The sequence below is a fragment of the Rhinoderma darwinii genome, chromosome 5 (genome assembly GCF_050947455.1).
Source record: "Rhinoderma darwinii isolate aRhiDar2 chromosome 5, aRhiDar2.hap1, whole genome shotgun sequence".
Taxonomy (NCBI): Eukaryota; Metazoa; Chordata; class Amphibia; order Anura; family Rhinodermatidae; genus Rhinoderma; species Rhinoderma darwinii.
In genome coordinates this window covers 123,597,458-123,625,382 of record NC_134691.1, presented here as the reverse complement: position 1 = coordinate 123,625,382, position 27,925 = coordinate 123,597,458, and the positions used below count along the sequence as shown (strand labels likewise).

Below are 27,925 nucleotides of genomic sequence, written 5' to 3'. Positions count from 1 at the left end.
GAAAAGATGCTGGAAGAGTGCCTGATGCCATCTGTCAAGCATGGTGGAGGTAATGTGATGGTCTGGGGTTGCTTTGGTGCTGGTAAAGTGGGAGAGTTGTACAAGGTAAAAGGGATTTTGAATAAGGAAGGCTATCACTCCCTTTTGCAACGCCATGCCATATCCTGTGGACAGTGCTTGATTGGAGCCAATTTCATCCTACAACAGGACAATGACCCAAAGCACACCTCCAAATTATGCAAGAACTATTTAGGGAAGAAGCAGGCAGCTGGTATTCTATCTGTAATGGAGTGGCCAGCGCAGTCACCAGATCTCAACCCCATAGAGCTGTTGTGGGAACAGCTTGACCGTAAGAAGTGCCCCTTCAAGCCAATCCAACTTGTGGGAGGGCCCTCTGGAAGCATGGGGTGAAATTTCTCCCGATTACCTAAGCAAATTAACAGCTAGAATGCCAAAGGTCTGCAATGCTGTAATTGACGAAAGCAAAGTTTGAAGGAGAAAATTATTATTTCAAATAAAAATCATTATTTCTAACCTTGTCAATGTCTTGACTATATTTTCTAGTCATTTTGCAACTCATTTGATAAATATAAGTGTGAGTTTTCATGGAAAACACAATTGTCTGAGTGACCCCAAACTTTTGAACGATAGTGTATGTAAGCTGGGCAGAGTACATCAGGGTATATGTAAACTGGGCGGAGTACATCAGGGCATATGTAAGCTGGGTGGGGTGCATCAGGGTATATGTAAGCTGGGCGGAGTATATCAGGTCATAATAGGATGATGTAGTAATGGGGTGAATGACTAATCCATGGATTGGTATGGCTTTGAACCAATCCTTTATGCACAGGCCGGGTTATTGGGTATTCTACAAAATATCTGCGCTCCAGTATTGTCTAATCTTTGACTTCTTCACTAGCCCTATAAGCCGCACAAGGCCATAAAGTTTCATCAACTCCGCTGCATCTACAGGGTCCACCTGTGGGGTCCAGCAAATGACGATGTGGATATTTAGTGAAATTCTACTGGACCTAAAAATTATTCTGGGCTGTCATTTTGCATCATTGCGTTTTGAGAGTCATAACGTGTTATTTTTCCGGTGACGGAGCTGTGAGAGGGCGCGTTTTTTGTGGAACGAGCTATAATTTTTATTGGTTCCATTTTCGGGTACATGCGTTTTTTTTAGGTTTTTTTTTTATCAATATTTATTCAATTTTTTGGGAGATGAGGAAATCAAAAAACAGCAATGCTAGCACGTCCTCTTTTTTTTTTTTTTTACTGTGTTCACCGTGCAGTTTAAACAACATGTTAACTTTATTCTGCGGGGCGATACGCTTACAGCGACACCAAATTGATTTCATTTTTTTACGTTTCACTGCGTTCCCACAATAAAAATACTCTTTTCTTAAAAAAAAATCATGTTTTAGTGTCGCCATTTTCTGTCAGCCATAATTTTTTTATTTTTTCGTTGATATCGCTGCGGGAGGGCTTGTTTTATGCGTGACGAACTGTAGTTTCTATTGATACCATTTTGTGTTACTTGCAACTTTTTGATCACTTTTTATTACATTTTTTTTGAGACAAGATGACCAAAAAATAAAATGCGGTCATTGTTTTTTATTCAAAAAATTTACGGTGTTCACCGTGCGGGTAAAAATAATGTGATATTTTTATAGCTCAGGCCATTCCGAACGCGGCGATAATTATGTATAGGTTTTTTTTTCATGGTTTCATTTTTTTTTTCTAATAATAAAGGAGTTGATCAGGGAAATAGGGCAAGTGTTGTTTTTATTATTTATTAACATTTATTTATTTTTCTTTTACACTGACCTGGGGACTTGAAGATCTGGTATTCTGATCCCCGGTACGATGCACTGCACTACTTATGTAGTTTTGCAGGACACTTCTTTGCAACGTAATTTGAGCCGTTCTTCATTGAAGTCAATGAAGAGCAGCTCAAGATTACGGGCGTCAAACACGCCTCGCATAATGCGAGGAGGAGCTTTTACGTCTGAAACGACGCAGCTGTTTTCTCCTGAAAACAGTCTGTCTTTTCAGACGTAAAAGACAGTTCTCGTGTGCACATACCCTACTTCTTTTTACAGAGCGTCTTTTTACGCTCCGTTTTTTGAAACAGAGCCGTAAAAAGACTGCCCCAATGAACTAAATGCTGTTTTTCCCATTGATTTCAATGGGCAGATGTTTGTAGGCATTCAGCTTCCATTTTTCCAGGCGTTTTTCGAGGCGTAAATGCCCCAAAATACGCCTGAAAACACTGCGTGTGAACATACCCTTGGGGTATGTGCACTTGATAACTGCAATTACGTCTGAAAATATGGAGCGGCTTTCAAGGGAAAACAGCTCCTGGTTTCAGACGTTTTTTGAGCAACTCACGTTCTTTGCTGCGTTTTTGATGTCCGTTTTTGGAGCTGTTTTCATTGAAGTCTATGAGAAAACGGCTCCAAAAACGTCCAAAGAAGTGTCCTGCACTTCTTTGATGAGGCAGTCGTTTTACGCGTAAATTACAGGTCTTCGGTACCGTACGTTGGCAAACTCATTCAAATGAATGGGCAGATGTTTGGAGCCGTATTTTCAGGTGTAAATCGAGGCATAATACGCCTCGTTTATGCCTGAAAATAGGTCGTGTGAACCCAGCCTTAGAAGGATGTTCCACATTATTAAGCAGGCCACAGGTTTCAAGCAATATGGGGAAGAAAAAGGATCTCTCTGCTGCCGAAAAGCGTGAAATAGTGCAATATCTTGGACAAGGTATGAAAACATTGGATATTTCAAGAAAACGTAAGCGTGATCATCGTACTGTGAAAAGATTTGTGGCTGATTCAGAGCACAGACTGGTTCGTTCAGATAAAGGCATAATGAGGAAGGTTTCTGCCAGACAAATTAATAGGATTGGGATAGGAATAGGATCCTACACCTCAAGGTGTAGGATCCTCCAGAGGTTTGCAAGTGTGCATAAAGATATTATTTGGCCACCACAAACAATGCTCACAAGCAGAAACGTTTGCAGTGGGCTCCGAAATACATGAAGACTAATTTTCAAACCGTGTTGTTTACTGATGAGTGCCGTGCAACCATGGATGGTCCAGATGGTTGGTTGGTGAATGGCCACCATGTCCCAACAAGGCTGCGACGTCAGCAAGGAGGGGGTGGAGTCATGTTTTGGGCTGGAATCATGAGAAAAGAGCTGGTAGGCCCCTCTAGGGTCCCTGACAGTGTGAAAATGGCCTCTGCAAAGTACATAGAGTTTATGACTGACCTTTTTCTTCCGTGGTACAAAAAGAAGAACCGTGACTTCCGTAGCAAAATTATCTTCATGCATGACAATGCACCATCTCATGCTGCAAAGAATACCTCTGTGTCATTGTCTGCTATGGGCATAAAAGGAGAGAAACTCATGTTGTGGCCCCCATGTTCCCCTGACCTCAACCCTATTGAGAACCTTTGGAGCATCCTCAAGCAAAATATCTGAGGGTGGGAGGCAGTTCACATCAAAACAGAAGCTCTGGGAGGCTATTCTGACATCCTGCAAAGATATTCAAGCAGAAACTGTCCAAATACTCACAAATTCAATGGATGCAAGAATTGTGAAGGGGATATCAAAGAAGGGGTCCTATGTTAACATGTAACTTGGCCTGTTATGTTTTTTTTTTATTGAAAGACCTTTTGATTTCTGTAAATATGACCTGATGCTGCAAATTCAACATTTACCATTTTAGTTCTCTTTACAACCTTTAAAATGTTTTGATCTCTGTTGTGCATAATAATTTGAAACCGTGCATTTTTAGTTTTTTACTTCTAAAAAAAAATCTGTTATCTTTAGGAGATTTGTTCAACAAAATTTGCATTTTACTCCAACGGTTGATGGCTTGAAGTTTATACTGACTGTTATTTGCATCGACTATTTAGGAAAATCAGCGAAAAATAACATTTGCATAATAATTTGGAACGCGGTGTAGAAAATGGGGGTTTTATTAAGCTCAGATGGGCAAGCAAATTTGCATATACCCCATCAACTTTGCGACCTGTTTGCGGTAAAAAATGTACGTTAAGGTGGCTCTAATTGTGTTCTAGATTTATTATTGTGGTGCACTATATAAATTTGGCATATCGCCACTTGTGCCACACTGCGTCAGAACATCTTCAAACTTGACAGACTCCGTTTAAACCTGGTATGGGGTAGTATGAAATGCACCATTTATTTGCGCCAAAAACTAACTTTGAAATGTAATAAAATGTATTGAAATTGTCGACTCTTCTTAATGACACCCACTTTCTAAGTTTAGGCACTGAATTTTCTTGAGTGATGGAAACATCTGTTCTTGTTGGCGCCAATCAATAATAATTCTTTTATTTGATCTGTTCCAAAAAAAAAAAAAGAGAGAAGCAAGCCAGACCAGGCAACAGTTACATCCATAATAATATATCTGCCTCAAAGTGTTTACGCCTATGTTATTTAACCCCTTGGGAACTTGTCACGTACTATTACGTTGCTGCTGCAAAGGGGTTAGTGCATTGTTACGTAAGGGTATGTTCACAAGCTGAGTCAAAAACGTCTGAAACTACGGAGCTGTTTTCAAGGGAAAACAGCTCCTGATTTTCAGGCGTTTTTTAAGCCACTTGTGATTTTCGTGGTGTTTTTCACGGCCATTTTTTAAAAATGGCCGCGTAAAAAAACAGCCAGTCGGAACAGAACGCTGTTTTTCCGTTTGATTTCAATGGGCAGATGTTTGGAGGCGTTCTGCTTCTGGTTTTCCGGGCGTCTACAGCCCAAAAAACGTCCGAAAATAGGCCGTGTGAACACACCCTAACTGTGCGTCACAGGGATGGCGCAGGCTCAGAAGCTGAGCTTGCTCCATTACCAATGGGTGTCCACTTTATATCACAGCTGACACTCTGCTGTAATGGCAGGGACCGGACTCAGGCTCCAGACTTGCGACCGCAGCATTTAGTTGGTTTGCACACCATCGGATTCCCTGTGACGCAATTGCAGGGGTGCCGATAGTTGCTTTGGCAACCAGAGTCCTAACAATGGCCTCCTGGCTGCCAAGTATGGAAGCCTATTAGGCCACGCCCAGATGCAGGACCTAAAAGGCTTGCTGTCAGTGTATCACTGACGGCTCTAATACACTGCACTACGTAGGTAGTGCAATGTATTAGAATAGCGATCAGGGCTTCAAGTCCCCTAGTGAGACAAAAAAAAAGGGTTGAAAAAGTTAATAAAAATGTAAAATAAAATAAAAAAAATACGTTTCAAGTTACATACAAAAATAACGCCTTTTTCTGCCATAATAAATCTTTATTATAGGAAAAAAACACTTCAAAAAGTATACATATTTGGTTTTGTAACGATCCCAGCTATAAAAAAATTTCCGCATGGTGAACGCCGTATTTTTTTAAAATAAAAAACAATGACAGAATCCGTCTTTTTGGTCATCAAAAAATCCCATATGGCCCAAAATGGCACCAATAAAAACTACAGCTCATCCCGCAAAAAATAAGCCCTTAGGGCTTGTCCACACACAACTAAATTGCTGCAGAAAATTTGAAAAAGTTGAAAAACGCAGACATTCTGCTGCAGCAAAAATGCACCATTTCCTGCGGTTTTCATGTATTTTTCTGCATTTTGCACAATGTTAGGAGATGGAGACATCTCCTCTGAAAAACGCAGTAATTCAGGCCACTTTCCGCAGCAGGAATTCACATGCTGCGGTCCGAAAAATATACACCGCAGGTCAATTTCTGCTCAGAATTTTTACGCAGCATGTGGATGAGATTTGATAAATCTCATCCACTATGCTGCCACTGTGTACTGATGCATTTTTTACATCCAAAATTCCGGCTGGAAAAAAACACGGTAATTCTGCAGCATGTGGATGAGACCTTACATAGCCTTGTTGACGCAAAAAAAAATAATTATAGCTCTATGGGCTTATTCAGACGAACGTGATATATGTCCGTGCAACGCGCGGACCTATGTTAGTCTATGGGGCTGTGCAGACAGTCAGTGATTTTTTGCGCAGCGTGAGTCCGAATTATTGAAGTTAATGGGTGCGTGAAAATCATGCGCACCACACGGAAGCACTTCCGTGGGACGCGCGTGATTCGCGCAACAGCAGTAAAAAGTATGATTGAAAACAGAAAAGCACCACGTGCGTTTCTGTTTACAAACATACAAACAGGGTGTCATAATGATGGCGGCTGCGCGAAAATCACACAGCCGCGCATCATATGGTGATGACACACGGAGCTGTTAAGTGCCTTTTGCGTGCGCAAAAGACAGCGTTTTTGTGCGCGCAAAACGCACACGCTCGTGTGAATCCGGCCTAGGAGCAACTCAAAAAATCAAAGATTTTTTTTAAAAAGTGATTTTGTTGTGGTAATGCTGTAAAACATTAAAAAACAATATACAAATGGTATTGCCGTAATCATATTGACCCAGAAAAAAAAAGTCAATATGTCATATATAGCACTTGGCGAATGCAATAAAAAAAAAATTGAAAAAAATATAATGAATAAAAAACAATACCAGAATTTCTGTTTTTTGGTCAACTTGCTTCACAAAAAAATTAAAATGAAAAGTTGCATGTACCCCAAGACGGTACCAATGAAAACTACAGATTGTCCCACAAGAAATAAGCCATCACACAGCTGCAGTGGAGAAAAAATAAAGAAGTTCTGGCTCTCAGAATATGAAGACACATAATGTGCAGAGTGTGTTCCAAAAGTGGATACAATTGGGCACCATTTAGCAGACACTGGCCACACATCTATGAATTATTATTTATTTACCCAATTATTATACACTGATAAACTCTGCACAGCTTCCATATGCCCCTACATTATAAAATGAAATATCTTAAAACCTCAAACAGAACTACTACCAAGCAAAATCTGTGCTTCAAAAGCCAAATGGCGCTCCTTCCTTTCTGAACCTTACACTGTGCCCAAACATGAGTTTACCTCCACATATATAGCATCGCCATACCCGGGAGAACCTGATTAACAGTTTATGAGGTATTTGACTTCAGTGGCACAAAATATTGTGCACTAAAATGGTATATCAGTAGAAAAGTGCAATTTTCACTTTGCACCATACGCTGCGCATGAATTCCTTCCTTATAAATGTTTTGAGGAGTGTAGTTTCCAAAATGGGATCACTTCTTGGGAGTTTGTTTTATTATTTGACCTCAGAGCCCACCAATTGTCTGCCAATAATACTCAAATCGCCAAAATGGCCTCAAATGCACATGGTGCTTTTTCAATCCTGAACCCCGTCGTATGTCCATGCAAATGATTAGGGCAATATGTGGGTAGGTGTATCTAAGGCCAGCAAACACAGCATAATAATTACAGAGCAGTTTTTTCATAGTGGCACAAGCTGGGCACCACATATTGGGCACTGAAATTACATATCTGTGGAAAAAAATTACACTTCGCCTTGAACCATCTGCTGCGCATTTATTTCTAATAAGAAAAAAAAACACCTGTTGTAAAGGATCTGCCAGGCACAGCTTCGGGGGTTAACGCCCATAGATAATCAGTCTGCACATGCTTCTATGTCTGTGAGACTGACTCCATCTTCCACCACTCAGGGTGGCAGGCTTAGGAGTGGGAGAACCTATCACAGCCTGGCCAGACGGAGCTAGCTCCCGCCCTCTGTCTATTTATACCTGCCTTTCCTGTTCCTCCTTTGCTTGTGATTTCTTCTCGTTTGGTTTCCTGGCCCTGCTGCAGCTTCTTGTACTATTGTCCTTGCTTCATATTGACCCCGTCTTGCTGACTACTCTCCTGCTCTGCGTTTGGTACCTCGTACACTCCTGGTTTGACTTGGCTTGTTCACTTCTCTTGTTGCTCACGGTGTTGCCGTGGGCAACTGCCCCTTTCTCCCCCTAGCTCTGTGTACCCTTGTCTGTTTGTCTGTCGTGCACTTATTGAGCGTAGGGACCGTCGCCCAGTTGTACCCCGTCGCCTAGGGCGGGTCGTTGCAAGTAGGCAGGGACTGAGTGGCGGGTAGATTAGGGCTCACTTGTCTGTCTCCCCACCCCCGTCATTACACCTGTTGTGTCAAAATGCTCACTACACCCCTTACATTTTTTTTTTTTGATGGGTGTAGTTTTAAAAATAGCATCACTTCTTGTTTCACTATTTGACCTTGGAGCCCTGCAATTGTGGGCCAATGCTGTGAAAATCACCAAAATAGGACTCAGATGCGCATGGTGCTTTTTCAATTCTGAGACTTGTCATATGTCCAGGCAAATGATAAATGCCTTGAGGGGTGTGGTTTCAAAAATGGGGTCACCTCTCGGGGTTTCCACTGTACTCTGGTACCTCAGGGGCTTTGCAAATGTGGCATGATGCTCGAACAGCAATCCGGTAAAACGTGAGCGCCAAATGGCGCTCCCTTTATTTTGAGCCCTGCCATGTGGCTAAACAGCAGTTGGTGCTAAATCTAGATCTTTTTGGAAAAAAAAAATATTTTTTTATTTTCATTGCCTTAGGCCTTATTCACACGAACGTGTTATACGTCCGGGCTACGCACGTGACTTTCACACGCGTCGCACGGACCTATGTAAGTGAATGGGGCCATTCAGACTGTCAGTGGTTTTCACGCAGCGTATGTGCTCTGCGTAAAACTCACAACATGTCCTATACTTTCCCGTGTTTTGTGCAGCACGCACCAATTGAAGTCAATGGGTGCGTGAAAATCGCGCATGGCACACAGAAGCACTTCCGGGTGCCGCGCGTGATTCGCGCAACAGTAGTAAAAAGAATGAATGAAAACAGAAAAGCACCACATGCTTTTCTGTTTGTAAACATAAAAACAGAGTGTCATAATGATGCCGGCTGCGTGAAAATCACGCAGCCACGCACCATATGCTGATGCCACACGGACCTTTTGTGCGTGCAAAACGGACACGTTCGTGTGAATAAGGCCTAATTCTAATAAAATCTAGGAAACACCTGTTGGGTCAAAATGCTCACTACACCTCTAGATGAACGCCCTGAGAAATTTAGAAACTTCTCAGAGGCTTTTACTGTCATACCTCAGGGGTTCTGCAAATGCGGCTTGGCCCCTAAAAACCAATCCTGCAAAATCTGCATGTAAAATAGCGCTCCTGCCATCCTGAGCTCTGCCGTGTGTCTAAACAGAGGTTTAAAACCACATATGGGGTATTGATGTACTCGGGAGAGATTGCTTTATAAATGTTGGGGTTCTTTTTCTCCTTTATCCCTTGTAAGAATGAAAAAAATTCTACAATTTAGTGGAATTTTTTTTTCGATTTTCATGGCCTAATTCCAATAAATTCTGCAAAAGATTAGTGGGTTCTAAATGCTCACTATACCCCTAGATAGATTCCTTGAGGGGTGTAGTTTCCCAAATGGTGTCACTTTTGGGGGGTTTTCACGGTTTTGGTCCCTCAGGGGCTTTGTAAATACGACATTGCATTACGACATTACGAAAACCATTCCAGCCAAATTTGAGCTCCAAAAGTTAAATTGTGCTCCTTCCCTTCTGAGCCCTGACATATGCCCAAACAGCAGTTTACAACCACATATGGGGTATTGTCATACTCCAGAGAAATTGCTTTACAAATTTTAGTGTGCTTTTTTTCCTTTTTGCCTTGTGAAAATTAATAAAATGTACATTTTGATTTTCACAGCCTAATTTCAATATATTTAGGAAAAAAAACTGCTCACTATACCGCTAGGTAAATTCCGTGGGGTCTTTTTGGGGTTGCTTCCTATGTTTTGGCACCACAAGACCTCTTCTAACTGGACATGGTGCCTAAAATATAATCTAATAAAAAGGAGGCTCCAAAATCCACTAGGTGCTCCTTTGCTTCTGAGGCCTGTATTTCAGTCATGTAGCACACTAGGGCCACATGTGGGATATTTCTAGAAACTGCAGTTCCTGTGTCAGGACCCACTATGCTTGCTGTCAGTGAGTAGCTGACAGTTCTAATACACTGCACTACGCATGTAGTGCAGTTTATTAGAATAGAGATCAGGGCTTCCTGTCCTCAAGTCCCCTAGTGGGACAAAGTAAAAAAGTTAAAAAAAAGTTAAAAAAGATGTGTAAAAATAAGAAAATAAAAGATTTAGAAGTATTAAAAGTAAAAATCCCCCCTTTTCCCTTATCAGTCATTTATTATTAATAAAAATATCTAAACAAACAAATAAACTATACATAATTGGTATCGCCGCGTCCGTAACGGCCTGAACTACAAAATTATTTCGTTATTTATCCCGCGCGGTGAACGCCGTAAAAGAAAATAATAATAAACCGTACCACAATCACAATTGTTTGGTCACTTCACCTCGCAAAAATGGTATTGATGGAAACTACAGTTCGTTACGCAAAAAAATAAGTCCTCGCACGGCTTTATTGATGGAAAAATAAAAACGTTATGGCACTTAGAATAAGGTAACACCAAAAGTGAGTGATTTATTACAAAACGTATTTTATTGTGCAAACACCATAAGACATAAAAAAAACTATAAACATCTGGTATCGCCGTAATCGTATCGCCCCGCAGAATAAAGTGAATATGTCATTTATAGCGCACGGTGAACGCTGTAAAAAAAATAGAATAAAAAAACAATAGTAGGATTGCTGTTTTTTAGTCACCACGCCACCTAAAAATAGAATAAAAACTGATCAAAAAGCCGCATGCACCCCAAGAAAACTACAATGAATTCCTCAAGGGGTTTAGTGTCCAAAATTGGGTCACTTTTAGGGGATTTCCAATGTTTTGGCACCACAAGACCTCTTCAAACCGGACATGGTGCCTAATAAAAAAGAGGTCACATAATCCACTGGGTGCTCCTTTGCTTCGGAGGCCGGTGCTTCAGTCCATTACCGCACTAGGGCCACATGTGGGATATTTCTCAAAACTGCAGAATCTGGGCAATACGTATTAAGTTGCGTTTCTCTGATAAATCCTTTTGTGTTGTAAATAAAATGGTATAAAGAGGATTTTCTGACAAAAAAAAAATTTACATTTCACCTCTACTTTGCTCTAAATTCCTGTGAAACACCTAAAGGGTTCATAAACTTTCTAAATGCTGTTGTGAATACTTTGAGGGGTCTAGTTTCTAAAATGGGGTGTTTGATAGGGGTTTTTTAATATATGGGCCCCTCAAAGCAACTTCAGAACTGAAGTGGAACCTAAAAAAATAAATAAATGAGGCAATACTTCGCTTCTTACATTATACTGATAATGAGCAGTGCCCACCCCGAGGTGACCCCAATTTTGACCGTTTGTATAAACGGAGACCCCTATTAGACCGTTTCAGTGCTCGGTTTTCCCAAGCATTGACCCCCGAAACGTGTATTTCTATTGATGAGTCCCTGGTACATTTTAAAGGGAGGGTTCAATTCCGCGAGTACCTGCCGGGTAAGAGGGCAAGGTATGGCGTGAAGATATATAAGCTGCGAGAGTGCATCAGGGTATACCTACAAATTTAGGATATATTAAGGAAAGGCCAGCCCCAAACCAGACTTCTTCCTGGACTACAATAGGTACATGGGAGAGGTGGACTTGTCAGATCAAATCCTGAAGCCCTACAGCGCCATGCGGTGTGGTATAAGAAGCTGGCCGTGCACATCATACAGATGGCTTTGTACAATGCGTACGTGCTACGTCGATGTGCAGGCCAGACGGGAACTTTCCTGGAATTTCAAGAGGTGATTATCAAGAACCTAATCTTTAGGGACCAAGAAGGGGGAGCACCCAGTACTTCTGGAAGCGGGTCCACACGCATCGTACCAGGGCGGCAACACTTTCCAGGAGAAGTTCCCCAAACTGGCAAGAAGGGAAAAAGTCAAAAGAGGTGCAAAGTCTGCTATAAGGGAGGACACAATATATCAATGTGACACGAGTCCCAAATAACCAAAGCTCTGTATGAAAGAGTGTTTTAAAATTTATCATACATCCCTTGGTTTATAATTTACCCCAATTTTACTTACCCTGACGCCCCCCGCACAGCTTATCCCCCCTCGTCTTTCCCCTCTGAGCCCTGCTGTGTGCCCAGGCAGCTGATAACAGTTACATGTAGGGTATTGCCATAACCGGGAGAACCCACATTACAGTTTATGGGGTGTAGGTTTTCGGTCAAAATGCTCACTACACCTCTAGATGAATGCCTTAAGGGTGTCGTTTTTAAAACGGGGTCACTTCTTGCGGGTTTCAACTGTACTGGTACCTCAGGGGCTTCTGCATACATGACTTTGCACTAGAAAATCCAGAGTAGGCCAAATGGTGGTCCTTTCCTTCTGAGCCCTCCCATGGGCCCAAACGGCAGTTTATCACCACAAATAGGGTATTGCTGCACTCAGAACAAATTGCGCAACAGAATGGGGTATTTTGTTTCTTGTGAAAATAAGAAATTTTCAGCCAAAACGACATATTATTTGCAAAAATAATTTTGTTTTCATTCCCAGCCCAATTCAAATAAGTTCTGTGAAAAAACTATGGGGTCAAAATTGTCACATTATCCATAAATGAATTCCTTGAGGGGTGTAGTTTCCAAAATGGGGTCACTTCTGGTGGGTTTCCATTGCTTTGATACCTCTGGGGCTCTGCAAATGTGACATGGCACCCGAAAACCAAACCAGCAAAATCTGCACTCCAAAGAACACACAGCGCTTCTTTCCTTCTGAGGCCTCCCATGAGCCCAAACGGCAGTTTATCACCACAAATGGGGTATTGCCACACTAAGGACAAATTGGGCAACAAAATGGAGTATTTTGTTCCCTGTGAAAATAAGAATTTTTCATAAAAAATTACATCTTATTGGAAAAAATGACATTTTTTTAAATGTCACAGCCCAATTGAAATAGGTGTTGTGAAAAAACTGTGCTGTCAAAATGCTAACAACAACCATAAATGAATTCCTTGAGGGGTGTAGTTTCCAAAATGGGGTCAGTTATGGTGGGTTTCCATTGCTTTGATACCTCTGAGGCTCTGCAAATGCGACATGGCACCCGAAAACCAATCCAGCAAAATCTGGACTCCAACAAACACATAGCGCTCCTTTCCTTCTGAGCCCTCCTATGAGCCCAAACGGCAGTTTAACACCACAAATGGGGTATTGCCACACTAAGGACAAATTGGGCAAAAAAATGGGGTATTTTGTTCCCTGTGAAAAGAAGAAATTTTGATCACAAATGACATTTTATTGGAAAAAATGAATTTTTTTCCATTTCACAGCCCAATTCAAATACGTGCTGTGAAAAAACTGTGTGGTCAAAATGGTAACAACAACCATAAATGAATTCCTTGAGGGGTGTAGTTTCCAAAATGGGGTCACTATTGGGGGATTCCTACTGTTTTGGCACCTCAACACCTCTTCAAACCTGGCATGCTGCCTAAAATATATTCTAATAAAAAAGAGGACTCAAAATGCACTAGGTGCTTCTTTGCTTTTAGGGCTTGTGTTTTATTCCACGAGCGCAGTAGAGCCACATGTGGGATATTTCTAAAAACTGCAGAATCTGGGCAATACATATTTAGTAGTGTTTCTCTGGTAAAACCTTCTTTGTTACAGAAAAAAAATGAATAAAATTGAAATTCAGCAAGAAAAATGAAATTTGCAAATTTCACCTCCACTTTGCTTTAATTCCTGTGAAATGCCTGAAGGGTTAAAAAACTTTCTAAATGCTGTTTTGAAAACTTTGAGGGGTCTAGTTTTTAAAATGGGGTGTTTTATCAGGGTTTCTAATACATAGGCCCCTCAAAGCCACTTCAGAACTGAAGCGGTACCTTAAAAAAAAGGCTTTTGAAATTTTCTTAAAAATATGAGAAATTGCTGTTTATGTTCTAAGTCTTGTAACGTCCAAGAAAAATAAAAAAATGTTCAAAAAACGATGCCAATCTAAAGTAGACATATGGGAAATGTGAACTAGTAACTATTTTGGGTGGTATAACCGTCTGTTTTACAAGCAGATGCATTTAAATTCTGAAAAATTCTATCTTTTCAAAATTTTCTCTACATTTTGCAATTTTTCACCAATAAACACTGAATATATATCGACCAAATTTTACCACGAACATGAAGCCCAATGTGTCACGAGAAAACAATCTCAAAATCGCTTGGGTAGGTTTAAGCATTCCGACGTTATTACCACATAAAGTGAAATATGTCAGATTTGAAAAATGGGCTCTGAGCCTTAAGGCCAAAACTAGGCTGCGTCCTTAAGGGGTTAAGGCCTTATCAGCCTCCCTTTTTTACATATCTAGGGCATCATTCAAATGACAATGTCCGATTTACGTCCATAATAGATGGATCGTTTCACTACCGTGTGTATGTCCGTGTGCTTTCCATCTGCCCATTTTTTACGTACGCGTATATGTCATCCATATGATATCTGTGTTTTTTGTCCATTTCCTGGTTTCACGTTTTTTTTTTCTACTTCCTTAGCAACTGTCTGTGAAAAAGAGATAGCACACCAATGTGGTCCATGTGCTGTCTGTTAAGTAGTATAAGTAGTGAGTTTCCCGCAACGGACACACGCTTAAAAAAACACAGATGTGTGAATGGCCCCATTGAATTGGTTAGTGTGGTGTCCGTTATTTAAACGGACATCACCTGGGCATGAAATACGTTTGTGTAAATAAGGACTGTGATTCGACTCCTAATGAAGCTTTGACACCTGGGCCCCGTGCCTGCAAGAGCAGGGCCAGCCTTAGGATAGATGGCGCCCTGGGCAAAATTTTTCTTTTGGCGCCCCAGCCCATCATAAAAAAAAATGCCCCATAAAAGAGTATAAGGCTCCCACACAGTGTATTGCCTCACACACCATATAATGTCACTCTAATGCCCCCAACACCTTATAATGTCCCCCAAGTGTCCCCCCCAAAGTATGAAACATGCATTGGAGGCCCAGGCAGTGAGTGTTGCTTGGTTTTCACTCACCACTGGGCGCTCCTTCGCTGCATCGGCCCCGGCGCTGCATTGATTCTGACATATATTGCATTGCACCAGCACCGGAGCAGAAAAGAACCACCTTTGCCGGAAGGCAGCTGCAGAGTCGCCGGGCCAGTTTTAGACAAAGTGTTGCCCTGGGCAAAGTTAAAAGTGGGGCACCGAATGCTGAATTGTTGTATCAATATTGCAATCCATTCAGAAGGGAGTGTTCAGAGAACTGCATCGCTAATTTCTACCACGTCTAGTAGTGTTGCAAGCCCCAAAGCATATGTCCCCCTCTCATACAAAAAAATAAAAAATAATAATAATAAAAAATATATATATATATATATATATATATATATACACATACACACGGTTACTGAATAATACCTCCACGCCATAACCACATAGTGACTGAATAATACTCCCATACTGTTACTGAATAATACCTCCACACTATAACCACATAGTGACTGATTAATACCCCCATACTGTTACTGAATAATACCTCCACGCCATACGGTCCAAAAAACGGCTGGAAAATCGTAAGCAGAACGCCTCCAAACATCTTCCCATTGGTTTCAATGGGAAATACGGCGTTCTGTTCCGACGAGGCTTTTTTTACGCGTTTTTCAATACGGGCGCGTAAAAAAAAACGCCCGCGAGAAAGAAGTGCATGTCACTTCTTGAACGATTTTTCATTTACTCTATAGAAAACAGCTCCAAAAAAGGCCATAAAAAGCGCAGTGAATAACGCGCTTTTGAATAAAAAATGTATGAAAATCAGGAGCTGTGTTCCCTTGAAAACAGCTCCGTATTTTCAGATGTTTTTTGCTAAACGTGTGAACATACCGTAATACCCCCGTACTGTTACTGAATAATACCCCCATCCTGTTACTGAATAATACACCCATACTGTTACTGAATAATACCACACCATAGCCACATAGTGACAGAATAATAACCCCAATACTGTTACTGAATAATACCACCACACCATAACCACATAGTGACTGAATAATATCCCCATACTGTTACTGAATAATACCCCCATACTGTTACGGAATAACACCCCATACTGCTACGGAATAATGCCCCCATACTGCTACTGAATAATTTCCCAATACAGTTAGGGTATGTTCACACGCAAACGCAAAATACGACTGAAATTACGGAGCTGTTTTCAGGCGAAAACAGCTCCTGAATTTCAGACGTTTTTGCAAGTACTCGCGTTTTTCGAAAAACGGCTCCAAAAACGTCCCAAGAAGTGTCCTGCACTTCTTTGACGCGTGCGTATTTTTACGCTCCGTCTTTTCACAGTGACGCGTAAAATTACACCTCGCCTGATGGGCCGATGTTTGCACACGTAATGGAGCCATCTTTTCAGGCGTAATTCGAGGTGTAAAATGCCTGAATTACGTCTGAAAATAGGTAGTTTGCACATACCCTTACTGAATAATACCGCCACACTATAACCACATAGTGACTGAATACCACCATACTGTACTGAATAAAAAACTCTAAACAAAGACCAAAATTACCACCATATAGTGACCATTTAGCGGTAGATGTCAGTTATACACATGAGCTCTGCAGACAATATAAGTGATTACAGCCCATTTATATCTAGTGACTCACAGGTGATGTTTTCCCTGATTAGAGTCCTTCACTTTTTTTTTCTCCAGCTGGCCCAGACCACTCTGACTTATTCCAACCACGACTCTTCTCGACAGAATTTGACACAGACATGTTGGTAACTTGCTTTTCCAGCATCCTCCACACCTATACCCCATCCTCTAAACAAACTCATAATCCACAGTGCCCCAGACAGTAATAATGATCCCTCAGTGCACAACACAATAAAAGTGCCCCCACACAGTAATAATGCCCCTTTGTGCCCTGTCGATAGTGCCACTGTGTCCCCTCTAGATAGCGCCACACACAGTCTCCCTCTTGTAGATAGTGCTAAACACCCCCCCTTCTAGATAGTGCCATGTCCCTCCTGTAGATAGCGCCACATCCTCCACTTGTAGATAGTGCCATATCCCCTCTCATAGATCCTCCCCCTCCCCCTGTAGTGCCATACAACCCTCCCCATGTAGTGCCATACAGCCCTCCCCCTGTCTAGTGCCACACACCCCCCTTGTAGATAATGCCACACAGCCCTCTTGTAGATAGTGCCAGACAGCCCCTCCCCCGGTGCTATCGACACCACCGGGCCGTCCAGACCATAAACCAGGGGCGTAGCTAGGGGGGGCAGGCGGGGCATGTGCCCCGGGCGCAATTAGGTGGTAGGAAAGGGGGGGCGCCGCAGAGTAGCTGAATGCTGCTGATTGGCGCCTTGTATGTCGGACACCTGCAGCAGTGGCCAGCTTCAGGAAGAGCCAGGAGATCACGCAGCGGCGTTCTGACTCGGGTCCACTCCCGTGCTGCACCCTCCCAGCATGTAGGGGGCGCCACTGGGCTCTGCGTCTACTCTGTGCTCTGCACACACACGGAGTAAATAACAGCCGAGAAGCAGAGGAGAAAGCTCCGCACACAGCCCGTCCTGCAAGAAACCTGTTATCCTGTCAGCAAGGATACATGGTGAGTGTCCATGTGTGTCTGTGTGTGTATATGTGTGTGTGTGTGTGTGTGTGTATATACAGTATGTGTCTCTGTGTATACAGTATGTTTCTCTGTGTTTTGTATGTGTATATGTTACAGAGTGTGTTTGTGTGTGAGTGTGTGTAGTGTGTATACACATATACAGTATGTTTATCTGTGTTTGTATGTGTATATCGTGAGTGTCCATGCGTGTCTGTGTGTGTGTGTGTGTATATACAGTATGTGTCTCTCTGTATTCAGTGTGTGTGTGTGTGTGTGTGTGTGTGTGTGTGTGTGTGTGTACATGTCTCTGGATGTGTTTATGTCTCTTTGTAAAAGTGTATGTTCAATATTAACCCCTTAAGGACGCAGCCTAGTTTTGGCCTTAAGGCTAAGAGCCCATTTTTCAAATCTGACATATTTCACTTTATGTGGTAATAACGTCGGAATGCTTAAACCTACCCAAGCGATTCTGAGATTGTTTTCTCGTGACACATTGGGCTTCATGTTCGTGGTAAAATTTGGTCGATATATTCAGTGTTTATTGGTGAAAAATTGCAAAATGTAGAGAAAATTTTGAAAAAATTGCATTTTTCAGAATTTAAATGCATCTGCTTGTAAAACAGACGGTTATACCACCCAAAATAGTTACTAGTTCACATTTCCCATATGTCTACTTTAGATTGGCATCGTTTTTTGAACATTCTTTTATTTTTCTTGGACGTTACACGGCTTAGAACATAAACAGCAATTTCTCATATTTTTAAGAAAATTTCAAAAGCCTTTTTTTTAAGGTACCTCTTGAGTTCTGAAGTGGCTTTGTGGGGCCTATGCATTAGAAACCCTGATAAAACACCCCATTTTAAAAACTAGACCCCTCAAAGTATTCAAAACAGCAGTTAGAAAGTTTTTTAACCCTTCAGGCATTTCACAGGAATTAAAGCAAAGTGGAGGTGAAATTTGCAAATTTCATTTTTCTTGCTGAATTTCAATTTTATTCATTTTTTTTCTGTAACACAGAAGGTTTTACCAGAGAAACACTACTAAATATGTATTGCCCAGATTCTGCAGTTTTTAGAAATGTCCCACATGTGGCCCTACTGCGCTCATGGACTAAAACACAAGCCCTAGAAGCAAAGAAGCACCTAGTGCATTTTGAGTCCTCTTTTTTATTAGAATATATTTTAGGCAGCATGCCAGGTTTGAAGAGGTGTTGAGGTGTCAAAACAGTAGGAATCCCCCAATAGTGACCCCATTTTGGAAACTACACCCCTCAAGGAATTCATTTAGGGTTGTTGTTACCATTTTGATCGCACAGTTTTTTCACGGCACGTATTTGAATTGGGCTCTGAAATGAAAAAAATGTCATTTTTTCCAATAAAATGTCATTTGTGATCAAAATTTCTTATTTTCACAGAGAACAAAATACCCCATTTTGTTGCCCAATTTGTCCTTAGTGTGGCAATACCACATTTGTGGTGATAAACTGCCGTTTGGGCCCATGGGAGGGCTCAGAAGGAAAGGAGCGCTATATGTTTGTTGGAGTCCAGATTTTGTTGGATTGGTTTTCGGGTGCCATGTCGCATTTGCAGAGCCTCAGAGGTATCAAAGCAATGGAAACCCACCAAAAGTGACCCCATTTTGTAAACTACACCCCTCAAGGAATTCATTTATGGTTGTTGTTGTTGTTAGCATTTTGACCACACAGTTTTTTCACAGCACCTATTTCAATTGGGCTGTGACATTAAAAAAATGACATTTTTTCCAATAAGATGTAATTTTTTACCAAAATTTCTTATTTTCACAGGGAACAAAATACTCAATTTTGTTGCCCAATTTCTCCTGAGTGCATCAATACCCCATTTGTGGCAATAAACTGCCGTTTGGGCCCATGGGAGGCCTCAGAAGGGAAGGAGCGCTGTGTGTTCTTTGGAGTACAGATTTTTCTGGTTTGGTTTTCGGGTGCCATGTCGCATTTGCAGAGCCCCAGAGGTATCAAAGCAATGAAAACCCACCAGAAGTGACCCAATTTTGGAAACTACACCCCTCAATGAATTCATTTATGGGTAATGTGACCATTTAGACTCCATAGTTTCTTCACAAAACTTATTTGAATTGGGCTGGGAATTAAAAAAATATATATTTTTTCCAATAATATGTAATTTTAGCTCAAAAATTCTTATTTTCACAAGAAATAAAATACTCCAGTTTGTTGCCCAATTTGTCCTGAGTGCGGCAATACCCCATTTGTGGTGATAAACTGCCGTTTGGGCCCATGGGAGGGCTCAGAAGGAAAGGAGCGCTGTGTGTTCTTTGGAGTACAGATTTTGCTGGATTGGTTTTCGGGTGCCATGTCGCATTTGCAGAACCCCAGAGGTATCAAAGCAATAGAAACCCACCACAAATGACCGCATTTTGGAAACTACACCCCTCAAGGAATTCATTTATGGGTGTTGTGACCATTTTGACCCCATAGTTTTTTCACAGAACTTATTTGAATTGGACTGGGAATGAAAACAAAATTATTTTTTTCAAATAATATGTAGTTTTGGCTGAAAATGTCTTATTTTCACAAGAAACAAAATACCCCATTCTGTTGCGCAATTTGTTCTGAGTGCCGCAATACCCCATTTGTTGTGATAAACTGCCGTTTGGGCCCATGGGAGGGCTCAGAAGGAAAGGACCACCATTTGGCCTACTGGGGATTTTCTAGTGCGAAGTCATGTATGCAGTAGTCCCTGAGGTACCAGTACAGTTGAAACCCGCAAGAACTGACCCCGTTTTAAAAACTACACCCTTAAGGCATTAATCTAGAGGTGTAGTGAGCATTTTGACCGGAGACCTACACCCCATAAACTGTAATGTGGGTTCTCCCGGGTATGGCAATACCCTACATGTGGCTGTTATCAGCTGCCTGGACACCAAGCAGGGCCCAGAGGGGAAAGACGAGGGGGGATAAGCTGTGTGGAGTGCATCAGGGTAAGTAAAATTGGGGTAAATTATAAACCAAGGACTGTATGATACATCTTAAAACACTTTCATACAGAGCTCTAGTTTTTCGGGACACGTGTCACATTGATATATTGTGTCATCCATTATCGCCCTCTTATAGCAGACTTTGCACCTCTTTTGACTTTTTCCCTTCTTGCCTGTTTGGGGAACTTCTCCTGGAAAGTGTTGCCCTGGTACGATGCGTGTGGGCTCGCTTCCAGAAGTACTGGGTGCCCCCCCTTCTTGGTCCCTAAAGATTAGGTTCTTGATAATCACCTCTTGAAGAAAGTTCCCATCTGGCCTGCACATCGACGTAGCATGTACGCATTGTACAATGCCATCTGTATGATGTGCCCGGCCAGCTTCTTATACCACACCACATAGCGCTGTAGGGCTTCAGGGCTTGATCTGACAAGTCCATCCCTCCCATGTACCTATTGTAGTCCAGGATGCAGTCTGGTTTGGGGGTGGCCTTTCCTTCATATATCCTAAACCTGTAGGTATACCCTGATGCACTCTCACAGCTTATACATCTTCACGCCATACCTTGCCCTCTTACCCGGCAGGTACTCGCGGAATTGAACCCTCCCTTTAAAATGTACCAGGGACTCATCAATAGAAATACACTTCTCGGGGGTGAATGCTTGGGAAAACCGGGCACTGGAACGGTCTAATAGGGGTCTCCGTTTATACAAACGGTCAAAACTGGGGCCATCTCGGGGTGGGCACGGCTCATTATCAGTATAATGTAAGAAGCGAAGTATTGCCTCATTTATTTATTTTTTTAGGTTCCAGTTCAGTTCTGAAGTTGCTTTGAGGGGCCCATATATTAGAAACCCCTATCAAATACCCCATTTTAGAAACTAGACCCCTCAAAGTATTCACAACAGCATTTAGAAAGTTTATGAACCCTTTAGGTGTTTCACAAAAATTTAGAGCAAAGTAGAGGTGAAATTTACATTTTTTTTTTTGTCAGAAAATCCACTTTATACCATTTTTTTTATAACACAAAAGGATTTATCAGAGAAACGCAACTTAATACTTATAGATTCTGTAGTTTTGAGAAATATTCCACATGTGGCCCTCGGGCGGTAATTGACTGAAGCACCGGCCTCCGAAGCAAAGGAGCACCTAGTGGATTTTGAAGCCTCTATTTTATTAGGCACCATGTGCGGTTTGAAGAGGTCTTGTGGTGCCAAAACATTGGGAACACCCCAAAAGTTACCCCAATTTGGAAACTAGACCCCTTGAGGAATCCATTGTAGTTTTCTTGGGGTGCATGCGGCTTTTTGATCAGTTTTTATTCTATTTTTAGGTGGCGTGGTGACTAAAAAACAGCAATTGTACTATTGTTTTTTTTTTCGTTTTTTTTTTACAGCGTTCACCGTGCGCTATAAATGACATATTCACTTTATTCTGCGGGGCGATACGATTACGGCGATACCAGATGTTTATAGTTTTTTTTATGTCTTATGGCGTTTGCACAATAAAATACTTTTTGTAATAAATCACTCACTTTTTGTGTTGCCTTATTCTAAGAGCCAGAACTTTTTTATTTTTCCATCAATAAAGCCGTGCGAGGACTTATTTTTTGCGTAACGAACTGTAGTTTCCATCAGTACCATTTTTAGGTACATGCGACTTTTTGATCTCTTTTTATACCATTTTTTGGGAGGTGAAGTGACCAAAGAATTGTGATTGTGGTTCGGTTTATTATTATTTTATTTTACGGCGTTCACCGTGCGGGATAAATAATAAAATAATTTTGTAGTTCAGGCCGTTACGGACGCGGCGATACCAATTATGTATAGTTTATTTGTTTGTTTATATATTTTTATTAATAATAAAGACTGATAAGGGAAAAAGGGGGATTTTTACTTTTATTACTTTTAAATCTTTTATTTTCTTATTTTGCCACATCTTTTTTTAACTTTTTTTTTACTTTAATACTTTGTCCCACTAGGGGACATGAGGGCAGGAGGCCCTGATCGCTATTCTAATACACTGCACTACATGCGTAGTGCAGTGTATTAGAACGGTCAGCTACTCACTGACAGCAAGCATAGTGGGTCCTGACGTTGTCAGGACCCACTAGGCTTCCGTCTATGGCATAGCCGGACGCCATTGTTTGGTGTCCGGTTGCCATAGTCACCATCGCCGGCCGCTATCGCGTAGCAGGCCGGCGATGGCAGCTTAACCCCTAAAAAGCCGCGATCTCTATAGAACGCGGCTTTTAAGGGGTTAATCAGCGGGGACACAGCGATCGGTCCCCGCTGTAGGAGCGGTGACAGCTGCTGAACAAGACAGCAGCGTCACAGCTCCTGTATGTGTCGGGAGGACGGCCGAAACGGCCGTTACTCCCGTGACGTACTATTATGTCATGGAACGCGAACGATACAGCTGCCATGACGTAATAGTACGTCAAGGAGCGGGAAGGGGTTAAAGTAGAACAGATAAAATGCAGATATGTGTGCTGCCCCTATATACCCTGCTGCCCCTATATACCCTGCTGCCCCTATATACACTGTTGCCCCCTATATACCCTGCTGCCCCCTTTACACGCTACTGCCCCTATATACCTGGCTAACCCTTATATACCCTTCTGACCCCTATATACCCTGCTGACCCCTATATACCCATGTGTTATCTGTGGTGTTACATAGGACTGCAGGTAACACTACTACATTATCTGTACTCAGTTATCACTGTGTTATCTGTGGTGTTACATAGGGCTGCACATGAAATCTACTACAATATCTGTACTGGGTATATATGGGTCTGTTTGTGAATGTGTCTTTGTGCTTCTATATATGTGGATTTTATGTATTTGTATATGTTCCCGTCTGTGTATTTATCTGCCGGTGTGTGTGTGTATATGTGTCTGCACGTCTATATATTTACCTGTATGTATATATTCCAGATGTGTGTATGTATATTTGCCTGTATGTCTAAATATCTGTCTTTATGTATGTACAGTATATATGTTCCAGTATGTGCGTGTCTATATATGTGGTTAATTTTAGTTTTTTGTTGGGGGCGGCAATAGAGAGTCCCGCACAGGGCACCATCCAACCTAAGGCCGGCCCTGGCTGTCACCGACCCTAGTCAGAAGGAATTCAGCCGCTGCTTGCGCCACATGACCTCCTCGGCTCCTCCGGTAAGTTACATCAGGCAGAGCAAAGCGTGGTAGCGGTAGGCTACCACTCACCACTCTGTTTACAGTGTGGTGCTAAGTACATGGGGGTGAGTTTGACGCTATTTAAAAGGGGGGAATGTGCCGCTATTTACAAGGGGGGAGTGTGGCGCTATTTACAAAGGGACAGTGGGCTGTGTGTTGCACTATTTACAAGGGGGGGAGTGTGCCGCTATTTACAAGGGGTGGAGTGTGCCGCTATCTACAAGGGGGAAGCCGGCTGTGTGTGGCACTATCTACAAGGGGGGCTGTGTGGCGCTATTTACAAGGGGGGCTGTGTGTGGCACTATCTACAAGAGAGGGGCTGTATGTCGCACTTTCTACAAGGGGCTGTGTGTGACACCTCATTGATTTGTAGAGAAAGCAAACATGGCTGGAAATAAGTTGGGGGGGGGGGGCGCCAATCTGAATCTTTGCCCCGGGTGCAGGAGATCTTAGCTACGCCTCTGCATAAACGATCACACAGGTCGCACAACCCAAAGGCTGGCACTGGCGAGGGCCCTAAGAATCCTATTTCACATTACACTATACTAATCAGGGGTGTAGCTAGAGGCTCATGGGCCCCGATGCAAAAATTCTTACTTTCCCCCCCCCCCCCGCAAACTTCTCATGGCCGACGGTCCGCTTTCAGCTGCATCGCTGGGTCTCCTAAGTGACCCAACAATGCAGCACTAGCAGCCGGGGCGTCACTAAGGCTGGGTTCGCACACACTATTTACGGACGTAATTCGGGCGTTTTAGCATTGAATTACGTCCGAAAATGCGGCTCAAAAGCGTCGGCAAACATCTGCCCATTCATTTGAATGGGTCTTATGATGTTCTGTGCCGACGGTCATTTTTTTTTTACGCGCCGCTGTCAAAAGGCGGCGCGTAAAAAAGTGCCTGTCACTTCTTCAGACGTAAATGGAGCCGTTTTCCATGGACTCCATGGAAAACCAGCTTCAATTACTTCCGTAATGGACGCAGCGAAAGACGCCTGCACATGCCATTACGGCTGAAATTACGGTGCTGTTTTCTCCTGAAAACAGCACAGTAATTTCAGCCGTAACAGACGCTGCCGTGTGAACATACCCTCAGGGCTTAAAATGTCCGGGAAATAGCCCCAATACATATGTGTCCGCCCCAAAAAAAAAAATGTGTGTATAGGAGACCGCATAGCATATCTATAGCACTACGACCCTATAAACTATGGATAGGATTAGATACAGTGGCTCAGCAGACAGTATCACACATGATAGGATTAGATACAGTGGCTCAGAAGGCAGTATCACACATGATAGGATTAGATACACAGCTCAGCAGACAGTATCACACATGATAGGATTAGATACAGTGGCCCAGCAGACAGTATCACACATGATAGGATTAGATACAGTGGCTCAGCAGACAGTATCACACATGATAGGATTAGATACAGTGGCTCAGCAGACAGTATCACACATGATAGGATTAGATACAGTGGCTCAGCAGAGAGTACCACACATGATAGGATTAGATACAGTGGCTCCGCAGACAGTATCACACATGATCGGATTAGATATAGGGCCCAGCAGACAGTATCATACATGGTTGGATTAGATACACAGCTCAGCAGACTGTATCACACATGATAGGATTAGATACAGGGCCCAGCTCGCTGACATTGCGTCTCCAGCGCTGGACCCAGGATAGGTAAGAATGATAATTTTGCTTCTTTATGTGTTACTGATTATTTTTGTGTTTGCGGTTTTTTTTACAGGTTCGGTTGTTGGACTTCGGATACGAGGACTTCAATGACGGCGTTTTTTTTATTCTCAATAAAATGGTTAATGAGGGTTGTGTTTTTTTATTTCAATAAAATATTTTTTCTATGTGCTTGTATCTTTTTAAACTTTATTATCACCGCCTTAGTAATGGCCGCTGGCTGATTGACAATCTCCATTACTAAGGCGAGGCTTAATGTTAGCCGGTGCAGAGGCTACACTAACCCCCATTATTACCCCGGTACCCACCGCCACCAGGAGTACTGGGAAGAGCCGGGTACGAACCAGTACCCGACCATCTGTAGTGACGGGCAGGCACCGGGGTGGCCGCAGGCTGGTAGCATAAGGCTGGGGAAGGCCAAAAACAGTGGCCCTTCCCACCCTTGTAATGCTGCCTGCTGCTGTGTTGTATCTGGCTGGTTATGAAAATTGGGGGGGACCTGACATCGTTCTTTCCAATTATTATTTTTTTTTTTAAATGACGTGGGGTCCCCCCCATTTTCATAACCAGCGAGATACAATAAAGCAGCAGCAGCCTAGCATCACCAGGGTAGGAAGGGCCACTGTTTTTGGCCTTTCCCCTCCTGATAATACCAGCCTGCGGCCACCCCAGTGGCCGACCATCACTGCAGATTGTCAGGTACTGGATCGTACCCGGCTCTTCCCAGCACCCCTGGTGGCGGTGGGTATCAGGGTAATAAAGGGGGTTAGTGTTAGCCTCTGCATCCGCTAACACTAAGCCCCGCCTTAGCAATGGACGTCGTCAATCAGCCGGCGGCCATTACTAAGGCGGTAGTAGTATAGTTTAAAAAAATAAACACAAAGACATAGAAAAAATATTTTATTGAAATAAAAAAAAACCCACACAGCCCTCATTAACCATTTTATTGACAATAAAAAAAAAGCTGTCATCGAAGTAGTCCTGGAATCCGCCGTAGTCCAACGAAAAATGATTAGTAACACATGTGTTAGGGTATGTGCACACACACTAATTACGTCCGTAATTGACGGACGTATTTCGGCCGCAAGTACCGGACCGAACACAGTGCAGGGAGCCGGGCTCCTAGCATTATAGTTATGTACGATGCTAGGAGTCCCTGCCTCGCTGCCGGACAACTGTCCCGTACTGAAAACATGATTACAGTATGGGACAGTTGTCCTGCAGCGAGGCAGGGACTCCTAGCATCGTACATAACTATGATGCTAGGAGCCCGGCTCCCTGCAGTGTGTTCGGTCCGGTACTTGCGGCCGAAATACGTCCGTCAATTACGGACGTAATTAGTGTCTGTGCACATACCCTAAGGCTTAGATACAGGGCCCATGTGTGATACTGTCTGTGGGACCCTGTATCTAAGCCTACCACAAGGTAGGCTTAGATACAGGGTCCAGCAGACAGTAATCTTATACAGTATAAGATTACTTTGTGCTGGGGCCCTGTATCTAAACCTACAGTGTGGTAGGCTTAGATACAGGGCCCAGCAGACAGGATCACGCATGGGCCATGTTTCTAAGCCTACCATGTGATTGGCTTAGATACAGGGCCCAGCAGACAGGATCACACAATTTGTGATCCTGTCTCATGGGCCCCCTAAGCCTGCTACATCGTAGGCTTAGGGGTTGTGCAGTCCCTAAACATTGATGGCCTATCCACAGGATAGGCCATCAATAGCTGATGTGTCGCCCGGGACCCGCAAATCAGCTGTTTTGAAGGGGCCGCAGCACTCGTACGAGAGCTGCTTCCCCTTCATTTCACTACTCGCCCACACTGTGAATCGCCGACACCGATTCACAGTGTGACCGGAATGAAGTGACAGGAATAAAGGGGAGCAGCTCTCGTACGAGTGCTGCGGCCCCTTCAAAACAGCTGATTGGCGGGTCCCGGGAGTCAGACCCCGCCAGTCAGGGCTAACCTTACCTTCCTCTTCGGCCGCGGCGGGAGTTCTGTAGTCTCGATGCTGTGCGCGGCGGCATAGCGCTGTGACGTCATGCGCTGCGCACAGCGCTTGACGTCAGGACCTCCGCTGCGATCCGGAACCAGGAAGGTAAGTAAAGTATGTTACTATAGTAACAGGGGCCCGCGGCCCGAGTTACTATAGTAACTTTTTATTGATGTGGTGCGGGGGGCCGTGGGCCCCCCTGGCTTTGGGGCCCGGTCGCAATTGCGACCGCTGCGACCCCTATAGCTACACCAGTGATACTAATGTTATAAATGGCATATGGTAGTTGGGGGCCCTTTTCAGGATTTGCATTGGGGCCCAGGAGATACAAGTTATTCCTCTATTCAAAATTAATATCTTTATTCTATGGAAATTGATTGTTACAGTCTCCCCAATACTAGATACCCAATGGTTTCTGTTTTCCAATTAGTTATAGATTTAATTTTACAATAGTTTGAGGCTCAGATTTTAGACAAAAGAATGGTACAGTCGATGGCCATCTTATTTTACTGTGTCACTGGTGATGTCACTACATTTTAGAAG

The 27,925-nt window shown here is 42.8% G+C and overlaps 1 protein-coding gene across 1 annotated transcript in view; it reads right to left on the bottom strand.

Annotated features, from left to right (window-relative positions):
- The window catches only part of DOK6 (docking protein 6), a 600,408-nt gene that overhangs the window by 492,237 nt on the left and 80,246 nt on the right, over positions 1 to 27,925 (bottom strand). The window lies entirely within an intron of this gene.